Genomic DNA, 27,743 nt, shown 5'->3' with positions numbered 1-27,743 from the left:
AACTGTAGGTTTATCTATCAGATTGGGAAAGTTGATAAAACTTAAATTTTCATTTTAAGATTCTTAGATGAGAAATTACACTGATGATTTCTGAATGTCAAACCCACTTTGAATTATTGAGATGAGTTCAATTTGCTAAGTATTTGTTGAAGATTTATATATATATATATTCATGAGGAATGAGCTTCCCTGATAGCTCAGTTAGTAAAGAATCTACCTGCAATGCAGGAGACTCTGGTTCGATTCCTGGGTCAGGAAGATCTGCTGGAGAAGGGAAAGGCTACCCACTCCAGTATTCTTGGGCTTCCCTTGTGGCTCAGCTGGTAAAGAATCTCCCTGCAAAGTGGAAGACCTGGGCTCGATCCCTGGGTTGGGAAGATCCCACTCCAGTATTCTGGCCTGGAGAATCTTTAACAAATACTTAGCAAATTGAATTCATCTCAGTAATTCAAAGTGGGCTTAACATTCGGTCACAAAGAGTCACACATGACTGATTGACTTCCACATTAATGAGGGATGTTGTTCTGTTGTTTTCTTGTAAATTCTTTCTTTGGTTTTGGTGTCAAGGCAATGTGGTCTTACCAATGAACTGAAAAGTGTTCCTTCCAATTGTATTTTCTAGGATATTTTGAATATAATTTGCATTGTTTTCTAATGTTTTAAATAATTTTCTAGTGAAGCCATCTGTGCAAAGAGTTTTCTTCTTGGAAAGTTTATAAGTTATTAAATCAATTTCTTTAATAGTTACAAGGCTTTTCAAATTTGTTTTGTGTTGAGCTTTGGTAGTTTGTATGATTCAAAGAATTTTTCTTTTTTATTATGTTGTTAAAATTCTTTTCATAAAATTTCTTTACAGTATCTTCTTATTAAAATTGTAAGATACATAGGATCTCTAGTGATGTCTTCTTTAGTTCCTGACATTTTTAATTTGCATATTCTCTCTATTCTTCCTTATCAGCTTACTAGAGGTTTATCCATCTCATCAATCTTAAAACTAGCTTTTAATTTCATTTGTTATCTACTTCATTTTGTGTTATGTTTCATTGATTTCTGCTCTTCTTTTTTAAAAATTTCATTCTTCCTGCTTACTTTGGGTTTAACCTTCTCCACTTTATCTTGTTTCTTAATGTGAAAATGCAAGTAACTGACTCATAATATTTCTTCTTTTCAAGTCAAGGCATTTGATGCTATAAAACTTATTAATACTGTGTTACACAAGTCTGTTCTCTCTGTCTGGTCTCCATTGCTCCCCTGCACTTAGGTTCATCAGTACTAACTTTCTAGATTCCATATATGTGTGTTAATACACAGTATTTGTTCTTCTCTTTCTGACTTACTTCACTCTGTATAATAGGCTCTAGGTTCATTTACTTCATTAGAACTGACTCAAATGCATTCCATTTTATGGCTGAGTAATATTCCTTTGTATATATGTACCATAGCTTCTTTATCCATTCATCTATCAATGGACGTCTAGGTTGGTTCTATGTCCTAGCTATTGTAAATAGTGCTGCAGTGAACACTGGGGTATGTGTATCTTTTTCAGTTGCAGTTTCCTCAGGATATATCCCCAGTAGTGGGATTATTGGGTCATATGGTAGTTTCATTCCTAGTTTTTGAAGGAATTTCTGTACTGTTCTCCATAGTGGCTGTATCAGTTTACATTCCCACCAATAGGGCAAGAGGATTCTCTTTTCTTTCCCCCCCTCCAGCATTTATTGTTTGTAGATTTTTTAATGATGGCCATTCGGACTAGCTAGGCTTCAGTAGTATGTGAACCAAGAACTTCCAGATGTACAAGCTGGATTTAGAAAAAACAGAGGAACCAGAGATCAAATTACCAACATCTGTTGGATCATAGAAAGAGCAAGAGAATTCCAGAAAAACATCTGCTTCATGCTATGCTAAAGCCTTTGGCTGTGTGGATCACAACAAACTGGAAAAGTTTTCAAGAGATGGGAATACCAGACCATGTTATGTGCCTCCCGAGAAACCTGTATGCAGGTCAAGAAGCAATTATTAGGACCGGACATGGAACAATGAACTGGGTCCAAATTGGGAAAGGAGTACATCAAGGCTATATATTGTCACCCTGCTTATTTAACTTCTATGCAGAGTACGTCATGCAAAATGCCAGACTGGATGAAGCACAAGCTGGAATCAAGATTTCAGGGAGAAATATCAATAACCTCAGATATGCAGATGACACCACCCTTATGGCAGAAAGTGAAGAGGAACTAAAGATCCTCTTGATGAAAGTGAAAGAGAAGAGTGAAAAAGCTGACTTAAAACTCTATATTTAAAAAATGAAAATCATGGCATCTGGTCCCATCACTTCATGGCAAATAGATGGGAAAGCAATGGAAACAGTGACAGACTTTATTTCCTTGGGCTCCAAAATCACTGTGGATGGTGACTGCAGCCATGAAATCAAAAGACGCTTGCTCCTTTGAAGAAAAGCAATGACAAACCTAGACAGTATATTAAAAAAAAGCAGAGACGTTACTTTGCTGACAAAGGTCTGTGTAGTGAAAGCTATGGTTTTTCCACTAGTCATGTTGATGTATGGCAAAAACCAACACATTATTGTAAAGAAATTATCCTCCAATTAACAATAAATAAACTAAAAAATTGAAATATTAAAAAATACCTTGCTGTGTCTCACAAATTTTGATATGCTGTGTGTGCATTTTTATGAAGTTCAAATATTTTACAGTTTTAATTTCTTCATTAAGCCATGGGTTATTTAGAAATGTATCATTTAATTTTTAAATAATTGAAGGTATTTCATGCACATCTCTTTTATTGACTTTTAATTGTGTCCTGATAAGACAATATACTTTGTATTATTAAGTCCTTTTAAATTTACCGATGCTTGGTTTATGGCCCAGAATATGGTCTATTTTGGTAAATTTTCTGTGTGCACTTGAACTTAATATATGTTGCATACGTTGTTCAATAAACATTACGTTGATTATGTTTTTCAAGTCCTTTATATCCATACTGATTTTCTACTTTTTCTATCAGTTATTAAGTCAGAGTGTTGAGTTCAACTGTAAACTTTTTTGTCTCTTTTACCTTTCAATTCTACTAGTTACTGACTTACTATATTTTAAAATTGTTATTAAGTGCATAAACTTTTTTTTTTACAATCTGAGAATCTGTGCTTTTTGTAGAACATTTACTTTTAATGTGATATTATTATCAATATGATTATGTTTAAATCTGCTGTTTTGCTGCTGCTATTTGTACCATCTTTTTTTGTAGCTTTTTCCTCTTTTTTTTGATAAATTGAGTATTTTTATAACTCCATCTCCTTTGTTGGCTTGTTATCTGTATTTGATATTTTGGCATTGCTTTTTAGTGCTTACTTTAGGGTTTTTATATTCCTTCTATGCTGAACATATTATATCGCTTCATATAAAATCTGTATTTCCATTTAACTTTCTCTCGGAAAGTTAAAGTTATAGATACTATTTTTGTCACTGATTGCATTTCTACGTATATTATAAATCTCATTACTCTGAGTATTTGTCTTTTCAGGAAATTAAACAATGAGAAAAATGTCTTTTATAATTACCTATATGTTTGCTGTTTCCTGAGAACTTCTTTCTTTTGTATTTAGATCCAAATTTCCATCTGATATCATTTACTTATGCCTGAGCTCTTCCTTAGTGATTCTAATAGTGCTGTTCTTCTGGTGGTAACTCATCTCAGCTTGTTTATATTAAAAAATGTCTTCATTCTGTTTTTGATTTTGAAAGATTTTCACTGGTATAGATTTCCTGATTGATAGTTCTTTTTAAAGAGATCATTACATTCTCTTATTACTTATATTGCTTCTAATATGAACCCTCCTTTCAGTATTGTCTTTGTTTCTCTGTCTGCATTAAAAATATCTGTTTATTGTGTGTCTTCAAAAATTTGGTTATGATTTGCTTTATTGATAATTTCTTCATGTTTCTTCTGCTTGGGGTTTGTTGACTATTTTGGATGCTTTATTATTTTGTTCAAATTTGAAAAAAATGCCATTTAAAATTATTTATTTATTCATTTTGACTGCGTTGTGTGTTTGTTGCTACATTTAGGCTTTCTCTAATTGTGGTGAGCAGAGGTTACTCTCTAGTTGCAGTGCTCAGGCTTCTCCTTGTGGTGGCTTCTCCTGTTGCAGAGCAGGTTCTAGGGGGTGCTGGCTTTAATGGTTGTGGCTCATGGGCTCTAGAGTATGGGCTCAGTAGTTATGGCACATGGACTCAGTTCCCTCATGATTTGTTGGATCTTAGTTCCCACTCCAGGGGTTGAACCATGTTCCCTGCACTGGCAGGAGGATTCTTAACCACTGGGCTACCAGAGAAGTCCCTCATTATTTTTAAAAGTATTTTTTTTCTCCCCACCCTAGCTTTCTTTGGAGGCTCCAATTAAACATACTCTAGAATGTGTGATATTGATCCATAGGCTTATGGATGATCTGTTCATCACTTCAGTTTATTTAATCTCTGTTTCACTGTGGATAGTTTCTATTGCTGTGTCTTTTGGTTCACCAACTTTTTCTTCTACAAGTCTAATATGATGTTATTTATTCTATTCATATATTGTATTTTTCATGTATAAATATTAATTTGGGACTTTTTTATATCTTTCATTACTCTGTTTTAAAACCCTTGTATGCCTGTTCTATCACGTGTGTCACTTCTGGGTCTATTTCTATTGATTTTTCTTTCTCCTGTTGTGGATCGTATTTTCTAGCTTCTTTGTATGATTGATAATTTTTAGTTCGATGAAAAAAATTCTAAATTTCACACTGTTAGATGCTTGTTTTTTGTATTGTTTTAAATATTGTTGGGATTTGTTTGGAATCCAATTATTTAGAATCAGTTTGATTGTCTTTAAACTTGGTTTTTAACTTTGTCAAGGCAGGTCCAGAAAAGTTATTAATTTATAAATTTGGCTTCATCACTAAAGAAATACCCTGCTGAGGAACACACCCATGCTCTGTATGTTAGGAGATATTTTCATTCAGGGTGGTAGGAGTGAGAATGAGATAACTGGTTTTTTTGTTTTTTTTTTTTAACTTTACAATATTGTATTTGTTTTGCCATACATTGACATGAATCTACCATGGGTGTACATGTGTTCCCCTTCCAGAATCCCCCTCCCACCTCCCTTCCCATCCTATCCCTCTGGGTCATCCCGGTGCACCAGCCCCAAGCACCCTGTATCATGCATCGAACCTGGACTGGTGATTCGTTTCACATATGATAATTTACATGCTTCCATGCCATTCTCCCATATCATCCTGCCCTCGCCCTCTCCCATAGAGTCCATAAAACTGTTCTATTTATCTGTGTCTCTTTATATGTCTCGCATACAGGGTTATCTTTACCAATTAACTAAATACCACATATATGTGTTAGTATACCATATTGGTATTTTTCTTTCTGGCTTACTTCACTCTGTATGAGATAACTGGTTTTCAAGAGTCTTCTTGAAAACTCTTCTTGGGCTCAAGAGTCTTCTTTTTTTCCAGTAGTACTTCTGCGGTATTCAGGCAAAAAAAAAAAAAAAAAAAAATCAAAGTCTGATTTTGAATGAAGTAATGACCTTAAGTTTAGGATTAATCTATAAAATAATTGGCTTGTACTTTTAAAAGTGCTGGGTTGTGAAATATGCAGAAAAACTGAGGAACTTAACCTTTCCCATATTAAAAGAAACAAGACAACAAAATGCAATGAATGATTCTGCATTGGATATTGGACTGAGGAAAAAAAAAATCTAAAGGATATTGGAACAATTGCAAAATTTGATTATTATGTGTGGGTTAGATAATAGTAATATGACAAAGTTTTATCTATTTTTATGCTTGTACTGTAGTTGAGTAAGTCATTGTTCTTAGGAAATGCATGCTGAAGTATTTAGCAGTAGAGGTATGCAACTTTCTTTCAAAGGGCTTAAGACGTTACATACATTCACCTGCACATGCGCACAGACACACATAGCACAAGCAAGCAAACAATAAAGCAAACTGAAGAAAGTGTAAGTGGTTGTTGAATCTGGGAAATAGATGTATAGGAATTGCTTGTATCATCCTTGAAACTTTACTGAAAGCTGAAATTTGTGAAGAATAAATTACTAAAAGTGAATTGGCTGAAGCACACAGGATTGAGTTTCTTTTTATTGCTAAGTGTACATTGGTTAACCTCTTGGGAGAGTTGATGGGCTTAATCTAAACATAGTGAAAATGGAATGATTTATTATACTCTCCTGAAACCTCCCCCTTTCTGAATCAAATTTAAGTTACAAACCAGAAGCTCTCTGATGCCAGGACTGATATGATAGTAGCTTATCTTTGTCAGTCAAGGAGACGGTCTGCTACATACCTTCATGTCATTCCCCATTACCAGCAGCATGAAATTGATACTGAAAAAGATGACATTAGAAATTGCAGCTCTTTCTTCCTAGAGTCATTCATCATGAGCTTTAATAGCAAAATGTTCCCAAATTCTTAGTGTAGCCTCATGAAACCAGAGCTGACTTCTTGCTAAATTCCAATATTAGTCACAGTTCTGTGGTCACGGTCCTTTTGGATTTTTTTGTTTTGTTTGTTTTTTGTTTGTTTAATAAAAAAAATTCTCATGACTGTAACAGTTTATTTTGGTTGGAGACTTGGGGCCAAAGGAGAAGAAGAAGGGAGGATTGTTTGTCATCCTCCATTTCAGGTGACCACAGAAGGCACTAGAGGGGAAACAAATCTCCCAGAAACTGGTAGCAGTTTTCAAACTTGGTCAAGTGGGAATAATGTGGCCAGTGTTCTAAGTGAGTGGATAGTTCTCAGAGAAGATGGGAACATGGGGGCAGGGAAGACCATATGAAAGGGGAAACAACCCACCATGAGTCGCTCACAGCTCCACTTACCTAGTCCTGCTTACAGATAGCCCCAGAGTCCCTTTTGTCTTTGCTTGTTAACAGAGAAGAATGTATCTGATCTCCATGTCTTGTCCAGATGATTAATGGAGATGCTACTGCCGAGATAAATGCTGCTTCCTTTTGTGCATCTTTGGCATCAAGTAGCACCTGCTCAGTTACCGAGGAGTTTTATCTTACAATCAGTAAATAAAGCGGAGGTGAAGTGAGTCAGCGTCCTGGACTCATGGCAGTGTTTAACAAAGCAGGAAGCTGAGCTGCAAAAAAGATGCTTGATTTCTTTGATCAGCTTAAACATTGCCTTGGTTAGAATCATAGATTGTTAAAACCTGCAGATCATGCCATGAACATTGTCATCCCTTACATATAAACCACTAACCAGTTCCAGATGAATTGATAGAGTGACTATTCATAGAGCTGGTCGTAAATAAATGTATGCTGTCACACTTTGCCCCCATGTGCCAGGTGTCCTTTGTGGGACTCTTGTGTCACTTATTCCTTCTTCTTAGATTTAGTCTTGTTATAAGACATAACCCAAGATTTAAAATTGAGCTCTGGAAAAATTTATTTAAGACTGAAGATTTAAAGGGAAGTGGTCAGCATTGACCTAGGTGATTTTAAATAATTTAAAATCTCTTGTCAATCTACAAACCTCCTATAAGTGTTATTACTCCTATTTTAGAAATGAGGACTCTGAGGTAGATATTGAAAAGATAAGGAGTTTTACCATGGGCAAATGGGTAATCACTGATTCAACGAACATGAACTTGGGCGAATTTTGGGAGATAGTAAGGGACAGGGAGGCCTGGCGAGCTGCAGTCCATGGGGTCGCAAAGAGTCAGATATGACTTAGTGACTGAACAACGACAACAAGCAGTTAATAAATGGAAGAAGTAGGACACAAACCCAGTTCTTTGTGATTCCAAGGGTTGCCTCAGGTACCAGGTTGTGAACTTGCAAATTTCCCATCCTTCCCATAAAACACTGCCCCCCAATTCTGTCTTTCCTTTGTTCAGCAAATATATCTTAAATACTTTACATGCCAGGTACTAGGTCGGGTGTTGGTGATTTGGAAGAATTTGTAAGTTTTATGAAAGGAAAAATGTATGATGGTAGAAAATACTCATATAGGATAGTGAGGTTTTCTCTAATTTAGTTAAAGATGAACTTCTGAGTTGGTGACATGGAGACCTGAGACTTCAAGGTTGGGAAGAAGTGCAAAACCCTGAGCTGTGAGCATTCCAGGCCAAGGACAAGCAAAGGCAAATGCCTTGAAGCTGGAAAGGGGGAAATCTGTTCACGGAACTGATACAAGACCAGCGGGATTAGCATAGAGAAAGGGAGTGATAAATGTGTGCTGGCATTTGAGAGTGAGGCTGAGCAATATCATGGAAGTCCTTACAGGATGTCATTGCACTCCAGGAGCATGAAGCTGGAGTCATATAACATGGCACCAGAAGCTCCAGTGGGTGCCAAGTTTCAGCTCTTTATTGCCAGTGAATCTTCAGTACTGCCTTGAGTTGGTTTTGACTTTTAGCTGCAGCCTCTCTTGCTGATTTTAAGGACAAATGACTGTTAGTTGAGTAGAGAGATCCTAGATAATCACCATGCTACTTTCTTAAAATATCTACCACCAAGGATAATTCGTATCAAACGTTTCTATAACTCCGGATTTTGTTTTAGCTCCTGAACAGCCCATCATGGTGACACAAGGCTGAGAAGATGAGCATTTCAGCAGGTTGCTATCTCCAGTCCCACCTAGTTCTTTGTACCTCAGCAAGTTCAATTGAATTTTAAAAACTTTGTCATATGGACCATGGGGATTTCAGATCATCATGCATTTTTGTATGTTTTGTATATTCTTTGTTCTTCCTGGAATACTATCTTCTGTACTTTGCCTTTTGGCATCCATGAAAACTGTTTCTTATCAACTTTTTTTGTAAGACTCACTTTATCTGAGAAAGAATTACACCATCTAATTCTGTTCTTTGAATGTACCTCTATTATTTCCTTAACAAATTTTAACTCTTCACACACATGGTTCATGTCTTCTGATAAATAATGTCTGAGCTCATCTGAGGCTGCTGACCTTGTCTCATTCATCCTTGCCCCTCTAGCACTTCACTCAGTATCCAGCACAAAATAAACTCAATAAACGCTAAATGAAATGAGTACTTAGTGAAAGTTCATGCTCTGCCATTAACTCAGAATTTGATGCATGGTCTTAGGTGACTCATCTACTTTTCTCAGGGGCCTCAGTAAGTTATCTCATTTATAATACTGCATTTGAGTGGATTATATAATTTGTAATATTAGTAATATTGAGTACTTAACCTGATTGAGTACTTACGCTGTGCACCCTCTTTGTTAGGTGCTGTATATGCATTATCTCAATGGATCCCTACGTCAGCTTCATGAGGTAGCTGTCACTATAATTCTCACTTGACAGATAGGAAGCTGAGATCCAGGGATGAAAAATGATTTGTGCAAAGTTGCACAGGATAGTGTAATTTGGAACAGATCAGAACTGAGTTTGTTGGACTCCATAGCCCATGCCTCAAGTATCTTGCTGCATCATTTTCAGTTCTCTAAACTAGTGAGTAAAGCACCCTGATGACAGTGTTTCTGCATTCTTTTTTTTTTTTTCTGATGTTGGCAAAAGCTCAAACCACTGTAGTGATAATTTTGTTTGTTTGTCTGTCTACCAAGAAAGTTGAGAAAGCAGAGTCTCTGTTAGGCTCACAATTGTGAGTCATTAATAGGTTATTCTGAAAATTGATTCTAAAGTGAGCTTTTAAGGAAGGCTGCATTCCACTGCCAGGGCTGGTCCATATGCTAAGAGAATGATGAAAGACTAGCACCACACAGGGAAGGCGAGATTATCTGAGACCCCAGGAAAGAGGGTTCTGGGGGTAGTGAGAGCAGTGGGTGGAATTGAAGAGTGAGGGTAGAGGGCTTTCAGCAATGTAATCAGCTTTAAATGCAAAGAGTTTGAAACAAAAAAAGAATTCAACACTGGAGCTTGATTATATTTAACCAGTGGATATTTAATATCATGCCTCTACATTTTAATTCTGGGAAGAAACATAGCTCAAGTTACAAATCTCACAGAAATGACTAGGGAGGCCTGGGACACGAGACACCCAGGTGGGAGGCGTCTGTCACCAGAATACAGCCAAACCAGTCAGCACCTGGCCTGAGTCACGGCTGTCGGTCTGCCTTGATGGGTTCTGTCTATGTCAGCCACTTTAGGGAGGACAGATGTCATGGAGTGGGGAGGAGTAACATGGTGTCATGGGGATATAGTTTAGTAACATATCAATGGCATAGAGTCCTATAATTCCCATCTTAGGACTGAGGGGCAGCTGAGCCTTACAGGGTGGAGAGGTGGGCAAGGAAGACCCAATAATTCATGTATGAATGAATGCAGAAGACTACTGTGTCTTCTAACTCCTGGCCAAGCACAAAATGACCCACACTGCTGTGGATGTTAGACGCCAAACAAAAGGTCTAGTTAGAAGAACTGACTGAAGCCTGGGTGGTCTCCCTGCCTATTCCCTGCATTCTTTCTTACATCCTCCCAGGCTACCCAAGGTCATTGCAAAAGCTCATCCTTACTTGACTCTTGAAGGTCTGCTTTTGGTGGTGTTGATTGTTTTGAGTCAAGGTTACCTATAATTTTCTGATTTACTAAGAACTTTCACACATGCTATTTCATGGCAATCCTGAGACAGTTTTTGTTTTCTATTACCACTTCAGGTATGAAGAAACCAAAGCTCAGAGAAACTCGATGACATGCCCAAGATCATGAGTGAACAACTACTATTTTTAGGAAAGAATGAAAATTGTTTAAATCTTCAGGTTTTCTTTTTTTCTTCAATGTGGCCAATATTGACCTTTAGAGTTCCTTCCTGAGCAAAGGCTGTGCCATACTCTGCTGAACTGACCTTGTCCCCCTTCCCTGCTTCTATCAGAAAGTATTAACTGGCTATCCAAGCCTCAAAGAATTTTCTATGAAATTTAGTATGTGAGAGCTCTAAGTTCAGAAACTGCTGATAATTTCTCCCCCAAAAAGAACATTTTCATTAGAATGACCATAAAATTTCTTGTCCAGTTTGGCACATATCTGAAATTAAAATGAGCAACAAAAATAATTTAAATGATATGATTTTGAAATATTGACTAGGTGGAACAGTGCTATTAAAACAGTTTTCAAATACAAAGTTCTTAAAGTGAAAATAACACATACCAGTTAAGATAAACCAAATCTTTTAAAATGTATATTGATTGTAGGAATACTAGAAATAACATGCAAAATAATTATTCTTGGTATTTATTCACATACTTTATAAGCAATTTCTTAGCCAAATGTGTTTCTAATTTTGTCACTGTCACTCATATTTCCCCTAAAGAAAATAGTTTTGTTTATTTATCTTTTTTTTTTTTATAATTGATAAGAACTGTTTATAACTGACTCTTTCAAAATGGCAGTCCATATTCATGGCCTGTATTTGTGCTTTTATTCTTTTGTTAGAGGATTTCTTCTTAATCTGTTCCTGTGAGCTCCTCTTATGTAGGAATGATTGTGTATAGAAACTGCCATGTTTTGCAAATATTTTCCAAACATAGTTAAGAAAATAGTTTTAATATGGCCATGTTATATTTTTTAAAGAGCTTGAAGATTTCTTCACAGCGTCATTTTATAGTTACTAACTTTGAAAAATGTTCTTTGACCCAGGAGAAAGTTATTTTCTCATAGACATAAAATCCTCAATGAGAGGTTGTATTCCATGCAGTCATTCAAAGACTCAAGCTAATGGAGGCTAGGGAGCTGAGCTGTGTTCTATTTCCTTGTCTCTTTCTTCTGTCCTCCTTGGTTCTGCCTGTTGTAATGGGACAAACTGAGTCAAGTCCTGCTTTTACAGATTTTTCCTTCAAATATTTGAGAACAACTCTCCAACTTCTTCTGAGGTTTATCTTTCCAGACTAAACTGTTGCATCTCATTCAGTCATTCCTCATTTTGACATGGCTTGCAGTTCTTTACCTTATAACACACAGTCCTCTAAAGGGACTCTCCTTTTGACTTTTGATACATTTGAAAAGAGAAATGAGAAGGACAGATGAGAGAAACAAAGTTCAGTGAGACTCTTGCTTTCTGTGTGCTTACGCAGTGTTTTTCACTCCTATCAGATTGTAAGCTGCAAAATGGCCAGAACTGCCTGTCTTGTTCATCTTATTGTCCTCAGCCCCTTGCATAGTGCCTGGAATCATAGATTTCCAATACACAATTATTCAGTCACTAAATAGATAACTACTTATGTCACTGTCTGTTCATTGGCTAGCTACTGATCAGGGCTGGGAACCAAACTTTGAATCACCTGGGTCTGTTGAGATTTTTCAGCATTCTGTTTTCTTTTCTTTTTCCTGTCTTTCTTGCTTATCTCCCTGCTTCCTACCCACTTTCCCTCCCTTCCTTCCTTTCTCCTCTCCCTCTCCCCATTGTTTTTCCCTGTCTCTCTCTTGAATTCCTTATGATCTTTGGAGATATATAGAGACTTTAAAAATACAAACTAATGAACTCACGAGAGCATGTGAGTTTAAATGCCACCCATACAATTTCAGGAAAATACTGTCCTCTGGACTTCACAGAATTTTTCACCTGAGGTAAATTCCAATATGTGTAAAGACTCGAACTAGGATAGAGGTACGTTACCCTTTAATTCCTAGGTTGCTGTGGAGCTGTTTTCCTTGGTGAGTGGGTATATGCTTGTGCATGTTTTAGCGTGTGTGTGGTGAGTAATATGTGAATTAAGTGTGACTTTATGGGATATGGAGTGAGACCTGTGCCTGGGATCCAGACTACTCATCTCTACAGAGCAAGGGTTACCAAACACTGGTTTGTGGGGCCAGCAACAAAACAATTATCTGATGCAACTGTAGATTCTGGGGCCCCCATCTTATACCTCCAGAAGTCAAACTTTCATGGGTTTAGGAATTTTTATTCTTAACAAGCAATTCTGGAATTCTTCTCTACAAGCTGGAGAGAAGACTGGATGTTTGCTCTTTTGTCCAGGATATTAACTAGGGAAAATCAGACCTAAGAGGAATTTGTTGCTGTAGAGAGAGGTGCTTGAAATAAGTGGGTTTGCAAAAATATCAGGTGACAGATTTCTACAATGAAACGGCACAAAGGAATGAATTAGAAGTGTTCAGAGGTCTAAAGCCATTTAACTGGGGGCAAGTGGCAATGCTTATCCAAATGACTGGCACCTGGAAGCATCAGAACACATTGCACAGTAAAACAATTCATGTTAATATGACAAATAGACATTTAAAATCTGAGCAGTTAAAAAATGTACTCAGGTGGCTCTCTTTTTAAAATAGAGTCATTAAAAGGAGTGATGAATTAATTAGCATAGAAAGAGGTCCACAACTTTAAATGCGAAGGGCCTGCTAAGATTTTAAAACTTTAGAGAAATGGGAAGAGAAACTAAGACAACTTTGTTAGTGACTGCCTTTTCTGGGAGGGAAGAGGGCCTCGGGATTGGGAGGCTAGCAGCAGTCCTCTGTGATGTCTCCTGTGTTGTATTTATTGACTCCTGTGGTGGGCCCACAGATGTTTGCTTTATGATGATCCATCTAGATCCATGTTTGTGTTGTCTGCACCTTCCTAACTGTGTTATCTTTCTCAAAAATTACTTTAAAGGCATTGCTATAAAAATGAGTACGTGTTGAAGTTTGCACAGCAACATTTTAATCCTTCAATTGTCTGGAAAATTTCTTTAGGATGAATGCCCCAGTCTAGCTTCTTATTAATTCCTGGAACAGAAACTTTAAATGTTTACATTTGTTCATAATTCATAGGATTAGGTTTTATTTTAAGCACTTGCCATTAGGAATCTCTTGAAAATAATTTACTGGTTTAATAAAACATACTTACACTCTAGAACTGAACTAAGATTCTTTGGCTTATAACCAGTCCTTGGGTTTTTGATAGCTCTATTTGGTTTTTCATTAAAATTAAATTTCTCCCACTGTATTTTTTTAATGTTCCTTTTTAGTTCTAAAAGTTGATACTTTATAGGTCCATAGCACTGTGTGCTTTACAAGCAGCTTTATCTGCATGGTTTGATTTGAATTTGGTACATAGAGTATTTCTCTAAGGCAGTAGAGAAATCATCACTAATCTCTCTTGACCCAAGACTGCTCATCTGTGAAGCAAGTGGGATTAATTTAGCTATTGTTTGTCATATGGCTAATGATGGGTGGGATTGGGAATCAAGCCCAGATCTTATGAACATAAGTTCAATGCATTATCCATTACGTGGATGGTTATTTAAAAAAAAAAAAAGACATGTATTATACAAATTAATTTGCCCTCTACTTTTGAGGCTCACAATTTTAGTTTTTGGATTAGTGGCCCTTGGTGAGTTTCTCCAGCTTTGGAAACAAGAGGGCCCAGTTGTCATTAGTTAGTTCTACTTTATAAATAAATAATAATTGCTTAAGTGAAAAAAACATTTCCATTCAGTTATAATTTACATACTGATAAGTGTACATTGGCATGCCACTCAACTGATTTTTAAAAGCTGTACACAACCTTGCAACAAGCACACAGATCAAGAAATACAGTGTTTACCAACACCCCAGAAATTTCCCTCATGTTCATTTCCAATCAGTATCCACACGCAATGGTTAATCACTGTCACGACTTCTAACCCTATGGATCAATATTGTCTGTTTTTGTACTTTGTGTGAATATAGTGATACAGGCTGCATTTTTTTTGTGTCTGTCTTCCCTTGCTCAGTGTTATGTATGTGAGAGTCACCCACGTTGCTATTTGTACTTGTAGAATATTTATTCTCTTTGCTGTCCAGTGTGACTTTATCATAATTTGTCTGTTGACTTGTTGTTCAGTCGCTCAGTCATGTACAACTCTTTGCAACCCCATGGACTGCAGCATGCCAGGTTTCCCTGTCCTTCACCATCTCCTGGAGTTTGCTCAAACTCATGTCCATTGAGTCGGTGATGCCATCCAACTATCTCATCCTCTGTCGTCCCCTTCTTCTCCTGCCTTCAATCTTTCCCAGCATCAGGGTCTTTTCCAACGAGTTGGCTCTTCACATCAGGTGGCCAAAGTACTGGAGCTTCAGCTTCAGCATTAGTCCTTTCAGTGAATATCAAGGGGTGCTTTCCTTTAGGATTGACCGGCTTGATCTCCTTGTTGTCCAAGGGACTCTCAGAGTCTTCCCCAGCATCACAGTTTGAAGGCACCAATTCTTCGGCACTCAGCCTTTTTTATTGTCCAGCTTTCACATCCGTGCATGACTCCTGGAAAACTCATAGCTTTGACTATACTGACCTTTACAGGCAAAGTGATATCTCTGCTTTTTTTTTTTTTTTTTTTTTTTTTTTATAAATTTATTTATTTTACTTGGGGGCTAATTACTTTACAATATTGTAATAGTTTTTGCCATACATTGACAAGAATCAGCCATGGGTTTACATGTGTTCCCCTTCCCGAACCCCCCACCCACCTCCCTCCCCCTCCCATCCCTCTGGATCATCCCACTGCCCCGGCCCCGAGCCCTTGTCACATGCATCGAACATGGAATGGTGCTCTGTTTCACATATGACAATACACATGTCTCAATGCCATTCTCGCAGAACGTCCCACCCTCACCTTCTCCCTCAGAGTCCATAAAATTGTTCCATGCATCTGTGTCTCTCATTCTGTCCCGCATATAGGGTTATCGTTACCATCTTTCAGATTCCATATATATGCATTAGTATACTGTATTGTTGTTTTTCTTTCTGGCTTACTTCACTCTGTATAATGGGCTCCAGTTTCATCCATATCTCTGCTTTTTAATATGCTGTCTAGGTTGGTCATAGCTTTTCTTCCAAGGAGCAAGCGTCTTTTAATTTCATGGCTACAGTCACCGTCCACAGTGATTTTGGAGCCCCAGAAAATCAAGCCTGTCACTGTTTCCATTGTTTCCCCATCCACGTGCTATGAAGTGGTGAGGCCAGACGCCATGATTGCATTTTCTGAATGTTAAGTCAGCTTTTTCACTCTCCTCTTTCACCTTCATCAAGAGGCTCTTTAGTTTCTCTTTGCTATCTGCCATAAGGGTGGTGTCATCTGCATATATGAGGTTATTGATATTTCTCCTGGCAATCTTGATTCCAGCTGTGCTTCATCCAGCCTGGCATTTTGCAAAATGTTCTCTCAGTTCAGTTCAGTTTAGTTCAGTTCAGTCGTTCAGTCGTGTCCAACTCTTTGCGACCCCATGAATTGCAGCACACCAGGACTCCCTGTCCATCACCAACTCCAGGAGTTTACCCAAACCCATGTCCATCGAGTCAGTGATGCCATCCAACCATCTCATCCTCTGTCGTCTCCTTCTCCTCCTGCCCCCAATCCTTCCCAGCATTAGGGTCTTTTCCATTGAGTCAACTCTTCGCATGAGGAGGCCAAAGTATTGGAGTTTCAGCTTCAACATCAGCCCTTCCAATGAACACCCAGGACTGATCTCCTTTAGGATGGATTGATTGGATCTCCTTGCAGTCCAAGGGACTCTCAAGAGTCTTCTCCAACACCACAGTTCAAAGGCATCAATTCTGCGGCCCTCAGCTTTCTTCACCGTCCAACTCTCATGTCCATACATGACTACTGGAATAACCAGAGCCTTGATTAGACGGACTTTTGTTGGCAAAGTAATGCCTCTGCTTTTAAATATGCTATCTAGGTTGGCCATAACTTTCCTTCCAAGGAGTAAGCATCTTTTAATTTCATGGCTGCAATCACCATCAGCAGTGATCTTGGAGCCCCAAAAAATAAAGTCTGACACTGTTTCCACTGTTCCCACACCTATTTCCCATGAAGCGATGGGACCAGATGCCATGATCTTAGTTTTCTGAACGTTGAGCTTTAAGACAACTTTTTCACTCTCTTCTTTCACTTTCATCAAGAGGCTGTTTAGTTCTTCTTCACTTTCTGCCATAAGGGTGGTGTCATCTGCATATCTGAGGTTATTGATATTTCTCCCGGCAATCTTGATTCCAGCTTGTGTTTCTTCCAGCCCAGCGTTTCTCATGATGTACTCTGCATATAAGTAAAATAAGCAGAGTGACAATATGCAGCCTTGACCTACTCCTTTCCGGATTTGGAACTGTTCTGTTGTTCCGGAACAACAGAACTGTTCTGTTCAGTTCTAACTGTTGCTTCCTGACCTGCATACAGGTTTCTCAAGCGATAGGTCAGATGGTCTGGTATTCCCATATGTTTCAGAATTTTTCACAGTTTATTGTGATCCACACAGTCAAAGGCTTTGGCATAGTCAATAAAGCAGAAATAGATGTTTTTCTGGAATTCTCTTGCTTTTTCGATGATCCAGCGGATATTGGCAATTTGATCTCTGGTTCCTCTGCCTTTTCTAAAACCAGCTTGAACATATGGAAGTTCACGGTTCATGTATTGCTGAAGCCTGGCTTGTAGAATTTTGAGCATTACTTTACTAGCATATGAGATGAGTGCAATTGTGTGGTAGTTTGAGCATTCTTTGGCATTGCCTTTCTTTGGGATTGGAACGAAAACTGACCTTTTCCATTCCTGTGGCCACTGCTGAGTTTTTCAGATTTGCTGGCATATCAAGTGCAGCACTCTCACAGCATCACCTTTGAGGATTTTAAATTGCTCAACTGGAATTCCATCACCTCCACTAGCTTTGTTCGTAGTGATGCTTTCTAAGGCCCACTTGACTTCACACTCCAGGATGTCTGGCTGTAGGTGAGTGATCACACCATCATGATTATCTGGGTCATGAAGATGTTTTTTGTACAGTTCTTCTGTGTATTCTTGCTACCTCTTCTTAATATCTTCTGCTTCTGTTAGGTCCATACCATTTCTGTCCTTTATCAAGACTACCTTTGCATGAAATGTTCCCTTGGTATCTCTAATTTTTTTGAAGAGATCTCTAGTCTTTCCCAATCTGTTGTTTTCCTCTATTTCTTTGCACTGATTGCTGAGGAAGGCTTTCTTATCTCTCCTTGCTATTCTTTGGAACTCTGCATTCAGATGGGAATATCTTTCCCTTTCTCCTTTGCTTTTTGCTTCTCTTCTCTTCCCAGCTATCTGTAAGGCCTCCTCAGACAGCCATTTTGCTTTTTTGCATTTCTTTTCCATAGGGATGGTCTTGATCCATGTCTCCTGTACAATGTCACAAACCTCTGTCCATAGTTCATCAGGCACTCTGTCTATCAGATCTAGTCCCTTAAATCTATTTGTCACTTCTACTGTGTACTCATAAGGGATTTGATCTAGGTCATACCTTAATGGACTAGTGGTTTTCCCTACTTTCTTCAATTTAAGTCTGAATTTGGCAATAAGGAGTTCATGATCTGAGCCACAGTCTGCTCCCAGTCTTGTTTTTTCTGACTGTATAGAGCTTCTCCATCTTTGGCTGCAAAGAATATAATCAATCTGATTTCGGTGTTGACCATGTATAATATACTCTGCTTTAAGTTAAATAAGGAGGTTGACAATATACAGCCTTGACGTACTCCTCTCCCAATTTGGAAACAGTCTGTTGTTCCATGTCTGGTTCTAACTGTTGCTTCTTGACCTGCATACAGATTTCTCAGAAGGTAGGTACGATAGTCTGGTATTCCCATCTCTTTAAGCATTTCCCACAGTTTGTTGTGGTCTACACAGTCAAAGGCTTTAGGATAGTCGATGAAGCAGAAGTAGATGTTTTTCCAAAATTTTCTTGTTTTTTCTGTGATCCAATGGATGTTGGCAACTTCATCTCTGGTTCCTCTACCTTTTCTAAGTTCAGCTTGTATATCTGGAAGTTCTCGGTTCACATACTGTTGAGGCCTAACTTGGAGGATTTTGAGCAATACTTGCTAGTGTGTGAAATGAGTGCAATTGTGTGGTAGTTCAAACATTCTTTGGCATAGTCTTTCAACTATTAATGAGTATTTGGTTGGTTTTCATGTAAAGGTTAGTACCTCTAGAGTACAATGATCATTCCAGTCCAGGTCTTGTGGTGAAAAGACGTACGCATTTCTGTTGGGTGCACATTTACAAGTGGGATTGGTAGGTCCTAGCTTATGTGTGAATGTGCTCTTATTTAACAGATACTGGTGAAAAATGGACCTCCTACACACCCCATCATAGCCAGATTGGGAAAAGGAGAGGAAGACAACAGTTATCTGAATTAAGTCAGTCAGATTCTCTCTTAGGAGACTGGACCATAGACCTGGTGGGAAGTCACTGGTGGGTTTAAGGGATTCTAGAAGGAGACACGAAGAGGCAATGAGCCAGGTTCACAGCAGAATACTAGCTTCCAAAATCTAGGTACCAGGGCTGCCCAGACTTCAGACTTTTCTCCCAGTTCCACTCCTGACAACTACAGTGATGCTTCATTTTCTATATTGATGTCCAGGAGATGGTATCTTTACAGCAAACCCCAGCAGTTTAATTTACCTAGATTGCCTGCACTTCCGTACTTTCAACTAATATATCATTGGTGTTAAAACAGTTAAAACCCATTTGTTGAGTATTGGGGTTTGATATGGTTCCTAATCACATTTTGGTACTGGGAAATTTAAAAAGAAATCAGTCAATGTTCCTTTGATAATGACTGAAGTAAGTGTAAAGAACACTGCAAACAAAATAAGCAAGTGGCCAGGTCTATCAGGGATGAATATACTGTGAGATTAATGATGCTTAAGAGTCAGGGTCTCTCACTTGTTTAAAACCTGTCCTAAGACTACTCATCATGTTTCTGTAGAGCTTTTCATGCACAGGTAGAGTATTTCAACTGAAATTGAGTGAATGTTTATCTTATTTTATTTTTAAAGAGTCTCCCTCCCTGCAGTGGTTTATCCTGTGGGTTCTGCAACACCTGGATCTTCCCCATTATGGGGAGTGTAGTAAAGACTTCAGAGAGGAGGAGCCCTTGAGTTGAGTCTTGAAGCACAAAGAGGCTTTTCTCAGATGCTAAAGGGCTGGTAGTCTTGGCCAGGCCATGAAGATAGTTTGTGTCAAGGCACAAGGCACAACTGTGTGACACAAATGTGATTGTTTGAAGACAGGTAATAGTTTGATGCTAGAGCTAAGTGGACAATGGCAGGTTGTGGGTAGCACTGTGATGAATAAGGAATCTGAAAAGATGGCCAAGGGCCAGTCAGGGAGACCCACGTATGCCATGATTAAGATCTTGTGTTTTGTCATCCAGTTGCTAGGAGTTGGGGGACAGTTGTCATGACTGAGTGCTGTAAGGCTTTTGTAGATGGAGCCTTTCCCTCCAAAACATGCTCCCAGTCATAAAAACACTCAACAGGATCAGGAGTTTTTGCAGATCCTATATCTCTAATTTTGAGGATAAGAGTACTTGGCAAAGGAGAGAGAAGGAAGCAACAGTCTATATATTTGGAGGGAAAAATAATATGGATGGATGAGAATAAAATAAAAATTGAAATAGTGTACAAATGCACTTTTAAAAATCATTGAAAACAGTTTCCTAGATGTCAAGGAGGAATACTAGAAGGGAGGTAGAGAAGAAGGCCAATATGTGTAGCAGTTACCATTTAAAGCATCCTTTGCCATGGTGGGTCTCCTCTGAGGAAAAGACAGGACACAGTGCAGCAGAAATGACAGCAAGTGGTTGGAATTTCCCCAGCACCCTCCACACGTGTTTCTGTAAGTGTATGTGCATTAAGAGCTGCTTAGTGTAGGTCAGGGGCATGAGGCCCAACATGACAAGAAGGACCTTTTCTTACATGCTCACGTTCTTATGAGCTATGACTCCCCAGCCACTGCTACCACACTCTTGAATGAAATGCAACATAACCCATAGCCAGTCAGCTCTGGGATTTAAGACCTATGCATGCCTGTAACCCAAGTGTCTTGGCTACAGTTACCTTGTCACCCCAGCTCCATAATTCTTATCGTGGCATGAGAAACTTTTAAATTGCATTTGGGGCTAAGACTTCAGGAGCAATAAGTTAAATCCTATAAATAAGTGTGCAGCATATAGGAGAAATAGGCATGCAGTATTGTACATGTATTGAAGGAGAAGAGGGTATCAGAGGATGAGATGGCTGGATGGCATCACCAATACAATGGACATGAACTTGGACAAACTTTGGGAGATGGTGAGGGATAGGAAGGCCTGGCATGCTGCAGTCCATGGGGTCACAAAGAATTGGACACGACTGGGCAACTGAACTAAACTTAACTGATTGTACATGTGTTTCCATGAAGCTGTTGTGTCAAGCAGACACCAGGTAGGTGGTTGCCCCAAATGTGGCCACTGGTATATTTCACACATTAAGGAGGAACTTCTTCTTCCTATGTTTGACAAAGCCATGGGCTGCTTGAGTGAATACCCATGGAAGCATGGCAAAGGATCATGACCTAAATCCCACACATAGAGAAGAGTTCTTCATGATGCTATGTGCTTAGTACACGAAAACGTGCATTCAGTTTTGTTGCTAATGAAGCTCCCTCCAAATGGGAATAGTTGCTCTCTATTTCCTGTATCTGGAATCATCTAATACCAGCTAGTCTGGGCAAAGAGAACCCAACAGATTGGGAGGAATTTAGCCTTATTGTATTTCCCTCCATTCTCTCCTCCATAATCTTACAGCATCAACCCTGTGTATTTACTCCATGTATTTTTCTACAATAAAAGAGATGGGGTCAAGAATAAGGTGCAATCCAACCGAAGTTTACATTAGCTCAATGAATCAAACATTTCTTGGACGTCTTACAAGGCTATTATAAAGCCGCTGAAAGATTTTCTATTCCACTTGTAGAAGTAGTGACATATTTTATTTTCCCGGGCTCTGAAATCACTGTGGATAGTGACTGCAGCCATGAAATTAAAAGATACTTGCTCCTTGGAAGAAAAGCTATGAGAAACCTAGACAGCATATTAAAAAGCAAAGAGACCAGTTTGTCAACAAAGGTCCATATGGCCAAAGCTATGTTTTTTTCCCGTAGTCATGTAGTGATTGAGAGTTGAACCATAAAGAAGGCTGAGCCTGGAAGAATTGATGCTTTCAAACTGTGGTGCTAGAGAAGACTTTTGAGAGTCCCTTGGACAGCAAGGAGATCAAATCAGTCAATCCTAGAGGAAAGAAACCTTGAATATTCATTGGAAGGACTGACACTGAAGCTCCACTACTTTGGCCACCTGATGCAAAGAGCTGACTCATTGGAAAAGACCTTGATGCTGGGGAAGATTGAAGGCAAAAGGAAAAGAGGGTGACAGATGACAAGATGGTTAGACAGCATCACTGACTCAGTGGACACGAATTTGAGCAAACTCCAGGAGATAGTGAGAGACAGGGAGGCCTGGTGTGCTGCAGTCCATGGGATCACAAAAAGTTGGACATGACTTAGCAACTGAACAACAACATCCCACGTGTCAGGGCAGGGAAGCCAACTTACTGCTTGTAAGCTAGGGGATGTAAACTAATTTTTCTCTCTGGTGTCTTTCTTGGATTCTGTAATTCAATGCCAGTAATCACTCTCCAAGCCCATGCTCCAACTTGCTTATATCAGGACAAGAAAACCAAGGATGAAGCCAAGATATTAAATGTGATTCAGATTTTTATCCATGGTCAAAAGTGCAAGGTCAGATCAGAGAAGAGTGGAATTACCATCTTATCAGCCTAATTGTTTCATAGATGAGGAAACTGAGGCCCAGAGAAGTCATGCAGTGTACTTAGATTCACAAGAGTATTTAATGAGAAACTCAGGATATGTACCCAAGTCGTCTCATTCCTTACTCCATCTTTGGTTATTCCACTACACAGATGAACTTTATCCTTGAAAATCACTGCCTTCATTTTCAGGAAAGCACAATACCTCATCCTTCCTGCTTCTTTTACGTACTGTGTGCACCTATTTACTCTCCATCCTCTGTTCTGTGAAAGCTTGTCTCTCAAGAAAGCTTACTTTGGAGGTATCTACACAAGCCACACCCTTCCCAGGCATATGTACATGGAAAGACTTATTCTAATACAAGGCTTTGAGCAATGCACTCATTGCAGAGCTTCAGCATCATGTCATAGACAGTCACTTCCTTGGCCAGTGTGTAAATCCAACCTAATAATGACAATATTTGCAGCTGCCCCCTCATATAAAGAACATTTGTACTGGCAAATTTTCTTAAAAGGTGGGCGATGTGATGGAAATGTGTATTTCTGGGAAACACCATCTTGAAGTCCCAAGGAAGAACAGTGCTCCTTCTTTCCAAAACATTGCTGCATTACTCTCCAAGTGAGTTCTGAGATCAAGTCTGAAAATGTGTATTTCACAGTCTTTCTTGGGATGCCCTTGTGTCAGACAGTGCTTCACTATTTTAGAGAAAAAAAGCATTTCTGTTAACAGGTAGCCACTCTCATACACTTTATGGAACATATTGGAAAGAGGCAAATCACCACTCATTCAGTTTATTCCTTAGCTCCTTAGGGACTGACTCTGCATCAGGGCTCAATACTGAATGGAAGATTTCAAGCCCCAACTTGAATTGGTCAGGAAATGGGGTTCCTACTCAGGCCAATGGAGCCATAGGTCCTAGGTACTGGAGGAGGTGATATGTACAAGTTATTGAATTCTCAGGGACTGTGAATTCAGAGTCCTAAAGATACTGTCTGGGAATTAGCAAGATCTAAATGGTAGAGAGACTATAGTCCTGGCAGAGATCATTCAGAAAAAAACATACAGATGACAATTTATGTAGGCATACATAAGGGCATGTGGCTTATAATCGGCCTGTGTACTGTGCTTAGTTGCTCAGTCGTGTCTGACTATGCGACACCATGGACTGTAACCCATGAGGCTTGTGGGTTGCCGTGCCCTCCTCCAGGGGATCTTTTCCACCCAGGGATTGAACCCAGGTCTCCCACATTGCAGGCAGATTCTATACTGTCTGAGTCACCAGGGAAGCCCATTAATCTGCCTATTGTATTCCATCGCTAAAGGCTAGGAAGACTCGCAGAATATTTTATACTGAGACAAGAATACCTTTACCACTGAATATAATAGTAACAGTAATAGTTAAAAAGTTTTTTATATTTTATTGGATCTGTGCCACACTTCCGATGGAAATCCTGTCTCTACACCGGTGAATGGATTTTCTTATTTACAACTGTAGTCAGAATCAGATGGGCAGTAACAGAAAGACAAGGGATGAAGTAGTCGAGGAATGAGAGTGGAATTGTTCAACTTTTTCTGAAAAGAAGCCCTTTGCGGTTCAGAATGAGAATTTGAGGGTACTCCAAGATCAAAGGCCCTTCCGCCTGACATCCTGAACCACAGGACACAGTCTTTTGACTGAACTGTAAGATACTGCCTGCTGGAGTAAGCAGTACAGTGGGTCCCCATATGAAGGGGCCATCTACAAAATCAGGGTTGTCTGCAACTAAATTATGCAGCTGTGTTCATGCCAAAGAGTAAATAATCTTCCAGAGCAAACAAAATCTGTAACATGGGATAACTCCTTATCCCCAAATACTAACATTATGACAGGACTCGAGTCTATCACTTAATAGCAGGAACATAGTAAGTGCTCAGAATCCCAATTGTTACCATAACTAAAATCTTTTTCAAAATCCGAGTTTCCCTTTCCATTTCTATTGAAACAGTAGTGGGAAAAGCAGGGGCAATGGAGTCAAGAGATCTGATTTACCACTTACTAGTTCATGACATTGTCAGCTTACTCCCATCAGCAGATTCACTCTTCTTGTCCATAAGATGTTCACATTAACAACAATATCTGCCACACAGTAAATGCTCAGTGAATATTAGCTTTCTCCTTCCCTCTTATTTGCCTCACAAGCTTCATAAGACAAAGAGATAATTCACATGATCTTATTATTGGAAAGGGACCCTCTCTTCTACATTCTCTAAGAAAGAGTGGGTAAGAGTAAAGGCTTCTAGCTAAGAAAAAGTATTTGATGAAAATAAAAGCTCCAAATCTCTACTTTGCTCTTGATAGCAAGAGGGATGGGGGAGGGGTTGATGAGCAGTTAACTACGGGTGACAGTTAGCAGTTACGAAGGGTAACTCTTAGCACTTAACTAAGAGTTTTTACTTTTGGGACAAGAACTTAGAAGTCTCTCTACTTGGTTTTGGTTGTCCTTTTTGTAAAACACCTGTAGTATCAGGAAAATATGGGAATCTACAAGAGATCGGAGATACAGTCCCTTTTTATAAAGGGTTCATAACTCATTAGAAATAATACAGTGCTGTGTAAACTTCCAACCAGATCAGGACACCTCTAGTGGCCAAGAGGACAGAGAGAGGAAGATGTGACCTGGTAGAGAGAACTGGTGAGGTCTAGAGGTCAAATGAGTCTTTACCTAGAAATGATCAAAAGTGCTATGACTTAATAAAACAGCAAAAAGTTACTTAAAAGACAGATTCTTTACCCAAACAACTTCTATACAGTAATAATGTTTGTTTATTGATATGTTGATGTAAATTGCTTGTGAAGCCAGGAACCATAACATTAAAAAAAAAATCAAACTGTATTTCTAATAAAAAAGGTGGACAATCACAAGCATAAAATAACCAACTAATTTATACATTATTTTAGGGGGAGTGACTCAAAATCCAGAAACTTAATTCTTGTTGAAAATGTCCCAACAGAGGCATAAGTGAGCTTCTGGGTCATTGATAAAGAGTTCCCAGGACTGAACAGGAGCTGAAGCTGCCCTCTTCTTCATCAAGTTGAGAACTTGCTCCTCTGAATATCATTCTGAAGTATCTGCAGTGGAAGGTGTATCTATGAGGAAATAACATAATTAGTAAATCCCAGGAGGATAGGGAGACATTAATTGTACTCCAGTGATATAAGACCTATCTGGGTAAAGGTTTATTGTTCTTGATGCTCATTTGGTTTGGCTTTCCTAACCTGAATACCCAAAGTGTAGAAAACAAATCTTTCCTACATTCTATTCATGTATTATAAAATGCCTAGACCTGTACAGCATCCTTTGGGCACTTTATAAATGTTTGTTGGAACTTGAGGGATTAAATTGCACATAAAGCATTCTGCTTATCTTGTAAGAAATTATTCTGATCTAGTAATAGCCCTTAGCTCAAGGTGTAGCAGCTTTGCTAGCATGGGGTTGACTCCAGAAACTGGCAGCCTAAAGGATAAGGTGTAAATGAGATCAGGGTAACATCTGGGAATGGTGGCCATCTGGCTCAAAGAAAGTGAGACCTGTTATTAGACTGTGGAAACTTGATTGGTTCATGAACTTCTGTTCTTACTATGCTTCTCTTGGCTATTGGACTCCTACTGCAGCCTCCACACACCAAGCATGCACAGGGCTACATGAAATCCTGAAATAAGTTTGACAGCTTTGGGCCATTGAGCCAAAGAACTCTGTGCTTAACTCAATGTCCCCAGCATCTCATGGCCCATTTGCCACTGGTTTCCAAGACTCAGGTTCTGTAAAATGGAATAATAGAGAAGTGCAGGAAAGGATACACTGATCAAGGTTAGGCCATGAGAGGGGGATGGTTGACAACTTTAAGAACTGTGTACATGGAAAAAGTATTTACCCCTGCCAAGATATCTTAATGACCCTTCTTCCAAAAATCACCTTGCTCTTCACTTACTGAGACTCAGAGGCTTTTTAAACTATTACCAGGCTAAACACCCCTCTCTCTCTTTCTCTTTTTCATAATGTGTATTTATAATGCACTGTGAGTATTCTGAAATTGAAGTATGTTAAATAATATATCTGCACATATATTCATAAAAGTTAATATAATATCCTAATTAAATATAAAAGTGAAGTATAAGAAATGATAATAAAAATGTGAATTTGAACATGTACATTTTTGGGTGCAAGTGAACTGTAGGATACAATTCTTCTTTATAAATAATCAACACGAAACTACAAATGCAGACAGATGCAGGTATTTATTTTGGTTACTCAACTATCACAAGTGGTATTGTTATTGGTGACATGATTTTTCTCAAAGGGCCAGTGCATACATGTGTGTGCTCAATCATGTCCAACTCTTTGCGAAAGGGCCAGTACCTCTTGGTAAATACTCACCAGCATAAAACATGAAGGTGCTCTTCTTTTGATTTGCAAGTGGCTGCATTCATAGAAAATTCAGCATATATTAAAACCAAGCAAAAATACATTTTATCTATATTTAAATAGGATTTAGGGTGTCAACTTGGCTAGTTCTAAACAGTTGTTTTGTCTTTGTGGATATCTGGCAAGACATTTAGAAACTGTGAGAGATGCGAAAAATTCTTTATTGGAAGGGGCTTTTCCATACCTTGTACAGGAATTTGCGTCTTTGACCACATCCTCTGGTGTTAGTAGTGGTCCTCACTCTGCAACCCCACAGTCATTGTGACAACAAGTGCTGTCTGCCAAATTTTCAAAATGGTCTGGAAATTCAGTTTCCCTTGAAACTTTGTTTTGAGAGTTATTTTTTTCATAAAGAAACATGTTTCTGGTGCTGGTAACGGAAGCAAGGAGCAACTCAAGCGCTAACTCAGAAATGATTATTCCTAGTCAGAAAAAAAAGTTATATTATACATAATTTTAGTCATTTATAGGGAAAATCATTTGTGTCTGAAGGTGCCACTTATATATATTTTGATCATAGTTTATGAAGGAAATTATGTGATTATGAATTTGGGAATGCAAAGAAGTCTTCGGACATGATTTTTAGGAATATCCAGAGTCTTATATGGTAAGTGATGTGTGCCTCTTGTCTTGGGTCCTAGAGAGATGTGACTCCCTGAGAATAGGGACTGTCTC

The 27,743-nt window shown here is 38.7% G+C and overlaps 1 long non-coding RNA gene across 1 annotated transcript; it reads right to left on the bottom strand.

Moving 5' to 3' along the window:
- Positions 1–545: 545 nt before the first annotated feature.
- Positions 546–24,949, bottom strand: LOC145511267 (uncharacterized). Its single transcript, XR_014057713.1, has 5 exons — positions 24,642–24,949; positions 6,913–7,178; positions 6,303–6,417; positions 5,448–5,535; positions 546–2,471 (listed from the first exon to the last, which is right to left on the bottom strand). It is a non-coding gene; the product is annotated as an uncharacterized LOC145511267 (long non-coding RNA).
- Between the last annotated feature and the right edge of the window lie 2,794 nt (positions 24,950–27,743).

Source organism: Giraffa tippelskirchi, chromosome 1, assembly GCF_054371585.1.
Source record: "Giraffa tippelskirchi isolate mGirTip1 chromosome 1, T2T-mGirTip1v1.2.pri, whole genome shotgun sequence".
Taxonomy (NCBI): Eukaryota; Metazoa; Chordata; class Mammalia; order Artiodactyla; family Giraffidae; genus Giraffa; species Giraffa tippelskirchi.
The sequence above is the reverse complement of the archived record's forward strand: the minus strand, read 5'-3'. Positions and strand labels throughout refer to the sequence as shown.